Source organism: Pteropus vampyrus, unplaced genomic scaffold, assembly GCF_000151845.1.
Source record: "Pteropus vampyrus isolate Shadow unplaced genomic scaffold, Pvam_2.0 Scaffold100, whole genome shotgun sequence".
In the NCBI taxonomy this organism is placed as follows: Eukaryota; Metazoa; Chordata; class Mammalia; order Chiroptera; family Pteropodidae; genus Pteropus; species Pteropus vampyrus.
The window spans coordinates 1,866,402-1,873,913 of record NW_011888881.1 but is presented as its reverse complement, the minus strand read 5'-3'; the positions used below and the strand labels follow the sequence as shown (position 1 = coordinate 1,873,913).

The window sequence follows — 7,512 nt, the reverse complement described above, 5'->3', positions numbered from 1 at the left end:
CGGTCGTCCCTCTCAAGTCCAGGGTACAGCTCCGAATTCTAGGACTTCTCTGACCCTTTGCTCTGGCCCCGGGATGAACGTTTGCCTGGATCGACACCCAGGTCCTTCTCTGCGAAGAAGCCCGTCCTAAACCGCCCATGCAGGCTGCTCTACTGCCACGATCTCTCTTCTAGATCTGGACCTTTCAGGAGTGAATGTTGCTCCAGGGCCATCAGCGGGTCTAGAGTCTCAGGGTATCTGCCAAGTGCTACCTCTGCCAGGCATCTTGCTGCGCGGGGAGCCATTCTTTTGATTTTTCTGTGATTACGGCTGAGCCGTTGCGGCAGCTCACTGTGATCAATGTGTCATCCTGACCCTCACCGAACAACTGTCAGAATTGTAGCTACGTGCTGCCATTGAAACGCTCCATTCTTCGTCTGGGAAAAGCACTATAATTGCCTGACTTTCTCTGGGGGGGGCGCGGAATGGGGTTGCTGCTTCGCTTGCCATCGCATACTTTTCTTCTTTTAGTTTAGACTGTATTTTCCTGATTTTCTACCATTGAAAAAGTCTGGCTAAAAACATCATGCTTTTTAAATCAACAAAAATGGAAACTTTAAAAAACGATATGTGGAGATGCACGCGCGCACACACACACACACGCACACACATGCACACACACATACAATGTAACTTTAAATAAAGATTCATTGTTAGAAGTTTTAGTCATAGTGATATCTGACCTATTGCTTTACCATTTAATAGCCATTTCTGTATCTGATGTCGGAGGTGGGGTCGCTTAGTGGCTGGAAATCGGACAAGCCCAGTCTCGCCTCTGCCACGTGCTAGGTGTGGCTTGGGCAAGGCGCTGGGTCTCCCTCTGCACCTATGTCATAGTTACGAGGACGCTTTGGTGGCACAGGGCATGGAATGCGCTGAAGGAGTCCAGATCGTGGGAAGTGTTCAAGCCACACCACTTCTTTGCCGGCCCTTTCTTCCCCCCACGACACTCCCGTGAGGTGGCGGAGCTTGGGGCATCACCTTCCTTTTACTCAAGAGACACACGGAGAGGTGAGGTGAAATGACAGGCGATTCTTTAGTTTTTAAACCGAGCTTTACCTGTGGTCTTAATGCCAGGACTGGAAAGGGCCCCCGGGTGAGTTCACAGCGAACTCTCCCCAGGGAACTCGAAACACCCGCTGAACCACACTCGCGGGGTTCACAGACACCCCGAAGATCTGACACTGCCCGATAGTCTACAGAGTCACAGAGCCGAGGGCCTACAGTTCACTTTGAGCTGAACATCAATAAGGCGGGTTTAAATCTTCACTTCTTTGGGGGCGAAGGGGAGGGGATGATGCGAATAATTTATATTAATTTCAGTAACTTTCTCATTTCTACTTGAAAATGACTTTTCCGAGGATTTCTGTGAGTGTGCAGCTACTTTCAAAATTCGGCGCCCTAGGTTATTGTGGCTTTGTAGAAGGGGCCCCCAGAGGCGGGGCGCTGGCTGGCCCCGGCCTTATGTGGCCACATGTGGATGACAGGGCGTCTTTATATGACTGCACTCCTCTGTCCACACTGCTCGAAAAGTCATCCTGCCCGTCGGCTTGTGACAAAGATGCTCTCTGGGCTTTCTTCTTAGTGCTTAGATGTCTCTTATTAAAATGACCTCGTATCACGCTTTACCCCTCCCTGACATGTAACCTGATTTTCTTTTAAGAAACGCTTTTGAAAACACACTCATTCCTCTGAAAATGAACTGAAATGGTAAAATGTTTTGGCCAAGAACAATCTCCCTTCTCATTTCGTTGCCGTGCTTCTTGCAAAAATAATCTTGGGTTGCCGGCCTTCAAGAGCAGCGAAACATCCCCCATACGTAAGTTGTTAAAGAATATTTTGTTCACCGAGGGAGTCTGTTAACGATACATTTAATTTACAGGCATGAAATGTCAGGAGTCAGTCGACCAGCGAAATCTCTGAAGTCACATTGTTTAGAAGACAATTTAAAATGCCAACTTTTGACACATATCGAAGTTTTTGGTGGTGCGGCTGTGCCGTGAAGTTCAAAGAGGAATCTAGACAGGGAGTCTGAGAGGCCAATGTTAAATATTCTGAAATATTATGCTGAAAACATAGTTTGGGAAAATAAGCTGGCGGGTTAGAGGTCAGACAACGGATAGAGAAGTGTTTAACGTAGGTACAATCACTTGCAAGGATTATATGGCTGATTGTTACTGGGTATATCTTTTTACTTGTAACAATTTCAAAATGACTAAAAAATGCTACAGAAAGAGAGAAGCTCTTCTCTGATTGGTATGTGTCGCGCCTGGGGCACGTTTTTGCAATCAGATGAAATGTTGACTTTGCTGTTCACACGAAAACTTCAATTTGGCTAATTAAGTCTTAGGCACAATGTAATTCCTACCAGGATTACGGGGAGATTCTGCACACTTTACTTCGCGTCCTGGGCATTCGAGGGTTGCCAGGCAACAGTTAAAAAGGCACCACATACCTTTGGTGTGTCATTGCCAGGTTTAAAAAAAGTGATACCAGGTAAGCTGGGCTGAGAAGCCGGAAATCCCTTGGGAATGAAAGATACTGAGGGACCGCGGTGCGTGTCGTGCGTGCGTGTGCATGTGGAAATGTAAGTGATTCGTATTCATCCAAAACTTGTTAGAGACCGTACAAAACGAATTTTCTTTAGAATATGTAGTTGCCAGAGCCAGATTAAATTCAGAATGTCTCAACCTTGCTATGAATACACTGCTTGTTTCAACTGTAAGCAGCGAATCTATTTTTTTTTTTTTTTTAAGAGAAGGGAGGTTTACAAAACAGCAGTAACAGTAGACTATTCATAGCCCCCTTTCCTCTCAGTTCAGATCGAAATCACCGGGCGCGAGGGAGATAAAGCACGGCCCCAAACCAAGCCATCTACGGGGGAAAGGAAGGAACTTTCGTAGGTGTTGCAATGAACAGTAATGTTTTTAAAAATATATTAAAAGCTCTCGGAATTAGTTTTTCAAGAGTTTTTCCCCTAGCATGAAATTCAGAGGCAGAGGTTAGGCGCCGGGCGAGGCGGGACTGTGTTTTCCAAACGTGGCAGCACCAGCCTCACTCTGCCACGCTCCGCTAAGCACGTGCCGTCGGCAGGGCAGAAGGAACAGCACGTGACGCCCACAGCCAAGCCACGCAGAGTGACACAGCGTCTGCCGCGATCCCTTTCTTGGGAATACATCTGAGTATCCCTGAGCCGACCTGTGAGAGGACCAGCCAGCCCGAGCCACCATGCTGGAGAGAAGACGTGGAGAGGCTCCATCGAGATAGCGATGCCCCAGGAGCCCGGCTGTCTGGGTCTTCCCACTGCCAGCCTCCAGATGTGAGGGAGCCCGCCTTCACGCCAGCCCGCGCTGATGCTAAGCGGAGCAGAGACGGATGTCCCATCGGGACCCTGCCCGAAATGCAAAGTAGGGAGCAAAGTAAATAGTGTCGTCTTGAGCCACTGATTTTCTGGTGGTCTGAAACGCAGCATCAGATAACCAGAGTATGAGGACTTGGAGAAAATTTTGTTACAGTCGATGCTCAGTGTAAATTAATCTACCCATAGTGGGGTTGGTTGATCAGCAAATGAATAAATTAAAATTACAGCGTTAGGGTCGGAGTTAACTGAAGGCAGAAAATCACCTCGTCTTGATAAGAGCTGTCGACATACACAAAAGTGTTGGTTATTAAGGTCCCTTAATAAGATTTCTGAAACCTAACCATGATTTCATGTTCCGATTTCTTAATTATGATAATCAAGTTCAAATTAATAGAGTAGGGCAGAGGATGTAGCAGTCCTTCGGCTGTTTAATTTTTATCATTCTCTGGGTCGAGAATTGGGGTGGAGTTTGGATGGGTCGCTCTGCTCCGTGTGATTTGGCGGGGGTCACCCACTCAGCCGCACCCACGAAGGCTTCCCTCACGTTCTGCTGCCTTTCCACATGCTGTGTCTCGTCACTCAGTCGTCTGCTCTGAGTTCCGTAAAAGCATGGAGGCTGGCTTCCCAGAGGGGGACACAGAAGCTGCTAGATCTCCAAAGGCCTGAGCTCAAAGTCTTAGAGTCACTTCTGCTGCATCCTATTGGTCAAATGAAGTCACAGACCAAGTCAAGAGGAGGCAAAGGAGGCTCCGCCTCCCGATGGATGGCGTGTCAGGCACGTACAGAGTGCGAAGAAATCGATTGATACTTCGTAGATATGTGGGAGGAGACATTGGCCCTGAAGATGTGGTTAGAAGTGAGATTCTAATTCTGGGTCTGCCCCTAACTAGCTTATTAATGCTTAACCTGCTTGCTCACATGCCAGGTGAGGAGAATGAGCCACGAGCTCCAAGATCCTGTCTAGTTCCCCAAATTTGCCTCTAATCAACAGTAGAACCTACATTGGCCTAGAAGGTGGGGGGCGGGGGGAGAATGTAAACAGAAACACGGCGAACGAATTCTCCATTTGCTCTCTTCTGGGCTGTTGTTGGCCTGTGTTTAAAGTGGGCTGGTTAACTATCCTTGTGACATCTCCCTAATCAATCATCGGATGAGCTCAGCTTTCGAGGCCTGTTCTTCTGTCTCTGGGACTTTGGTCCTGATACAATCTCCCCTCCCCTTCCTCATCTCCTTCCTCTTTAGCCTCCTGGGGGGAAGCAAAATAGTGTTCAATGTTACAGCTAAGTTACTATCTTTCACAGGGAGCAGGAAGCCTAGGGCTCCACAGGTGTTTGGGGTAGGGGTCCTTGAACTAGGATTTGGCAAAATAATCCAGCCAACTGAACACGTCTGTAAACGCTGAGGCAAACAGTCTACATCAGTTGCAAGATGAGACCCCCTACAGTGAAATGAAACATCTTTGGTGTGTTTTTAAGAATCTTCAACCGCGGTCTTGATAATTTTGAAATAGACAATTCCTTCAGCAACTATTCTAAAAATCTTTATTTTAGGAGGGCTGCCAGTTGCCACGAGACCTCCCCTAACTAGATCTCTGATCATTATTTGGTGAGGTTCAGCAGGTTTAAGACCTATGGTAGGTGCCCCGGGTTTCTGCCTGAATGACCTCATTATTCTGTAAGTGACCCGGTGCCTTCCATTTGTGGGCCTAAGTTAGTTATAGCATTCCAGCCCTTACTGGCTGTCTCTGCTCCCAGAATTTCAGCAATGTCGCCCCGATTCCGGCAGAGTCCTGTGTACCTTAGCCGCTTAGCCCTTCGCCATGGTCTTTGATTTCCGATTTGGGACTGGAGTGGAGACACTAAAATAACGTGCACGGAGCCCTATAGATCTCAGATTACCTTTCTGGCACTACACGGTCAAGCTCACCTGTGTCCTTCCTACTTTATTGCCTGAATTCTCAGGACTCTTTAAACGATGAAGTAAGAATGTTCTGGGGTCACAATGAGCAGTATACAAATCCTTATGATCAAGAATGCAGCGTGTCCTTATTTGTACAACGTAGCACAATCCGCTGCATCTTGGTTTTTTTGACAGATAAAACGTTATTAGTTTTTTTAAATTTATTTTTCATACTATATATACATAATTTTTTTTAACATTTTATTTATTTTTTATTTTCCCCCTCCCCTCCCTTCTGGTAACCACTAGTCCTTTGTCCACGTCCGTGGGTCTCTGTTCGTTTGTCCTGTTCATTTGTTGCTTTTAGGTTTATATCCCACATATAAGTGATGTCATGTGATTTTCAACTTTTTCTGTCTGGCTTATTTCTCTTAGCATGATTATCTCGAGGCCCATCCATGTTGTCGCAGATGGCAGGATTTCATCTCTTCTTATGGCTGAGTAATAGTCCATTGTATGTATGTACCATGGCTTCTTTAGCCAATCACCTATCATAGGGCACTTCGGTTGCTTCCATGTCCTGGCCACTGTGCATAATGCTGCTATGAACATCGGTGTGCAAATCTCTTTTCGGATATGGGTTTCCAAGTCTTTGGGGTAAATACCCAGTAGAGGGATTGCTGGGTCACGTGGTGGGTCAATGCTTAGGTTTTTGAGGACCCTCCATACCGCTTTCCACAGTGGCTGTGCTGGGTGCAGACCCAGCGCCCTGTCCTTCTGTCTTTACTGCTTTCTCTAAGCACTCACCATGCTCTCCCCTAACCAGGATCTTCTTACCCCCTTTTTCCTTAATACCCGGCACCGTCTCCCCCATATCCTGTTTCCAGTGCTTTCATTCTGTCAAGATTCCAATTTAGGCCATACAAATGTAGGAAAGATAGTCTTTCAAGAGTTATGAAGAAAGATGTGATTAAAATCAATCCGTGAACAGTCACTGAGTTCTATGGACTCTGGGGAGACGGTGGCAAAGAGGAACCAGAACTCCGTGGCCTCAGATCAGTACAGGCACACCTTGTTTTAACTGCATCTGGCTTTATTGCTTTTCAGATTTTTTTTTTTTTTAAACAAATTAAAGGCAAGACCTTTCACCTGTAAAGATTCGACTCACTTTATTGCTGTAGTCTGGCACAGAACCTGCAACGCCTCCGAGGTCCGTCTGAAAGTTTTTTTTCTTTCAAGTTATTTCTTCAATTCTCATTGTGCCTTAATCTTTCTCCCATCCTTCTTCCAACCTTCCGACAATCTTCAGTAAACCTACCCACCCTAAAGGAAGAGAGAAGGGGAAGCAGAGGGAGCAACAAGTCTATATTAACGAGAAAATAAAATCTGAGGGAAGAGTAGCAGGTAGGGGGCTATTTTCCATGGTATTCGCACCTAGGTATCAACCTAAAGAACGGCCCATAGGAGCTCAGTATGGAGCAGGACTTTGTGCTGCCCAGTGAGACGAATGTGGGACACGTGTTCAGCCAAGTCCTGTTTTCAGGTACCGCTCCTTTTCACCACGGGCCATCATGACACCTTCTAAGCAGTGTTAAAAGCAGCAACTAAAGCTTCCTGCTCTCAAAGGGACACGTGGCTTAGTGAGGGACCCATGGCATGAGAATATGTAAAAGACTATGCAATTTTGCCGCCTAGAGATAGCCCTATCTTTTCTTCATAGAACCATCCCCGAGAAAGCTGCGGCGGACCTCCTGGAGTTAGGTTACGTTGATGGAGGAAGTCTGTGTCACTCTAAGTCCTCAGCGTACCCTGGCCTCGACTCTGGAGCAGGCCCCGGGCCAGGTGGGTGCTCTCGGGTGAGACATCTCCGAGCCACGGGCGCCCTGGCCCACAGCAGTCATAGCAGTCGATGCTCAAGCGGTGGCTGCACCGTGTTCAGCGACCCCCCCAAGCAACTGCTGTTCCTGCCCTGAGGCCTTGGGGCGGGTTCAGCTCATTTGCATTTCGCCATAAAACCTGGGACAGTTCTGACTTCCCCGACAAGGCCAAAAGGGCAGTGTGTGCAGCCGGTGGCACCCACTTCCTTCCTTTCCCGGGGAAAGGCCCCTTCCCACGCGTAGCCCTGCCCGGACACCCCCGACTCCTCCGCCTCCCACTGCACACCTTGCGGCCTCAGTGGCCTCAACCGCGGCCAAACCCAGGCAAACCCCTGC

At 47.7% G+C, this 7,512-nt stretch overlaps 1 long non-coding RNA gene across 1 annotated transcript in view; it reads left to right on the top strand.

Annotated features, from left to right (window-relative positions):
• LOC111742739 overlaps positions 1–7,512 on the top strand; it is a 98,418-nt gene that overhangs the window by 76,948 nt on the left and 13,958 nt on the right. Inside the window, exon 3 of the long non-coding RNA XR_002781450.1 lies at positions 7,020–7,141. This is a non-coding gene — a long non-coding RNA (uncharacterized LOC111742739). The remainder of the gene's footprint in view (positions 1–7,019; positions 7,142–7,512) is intronic.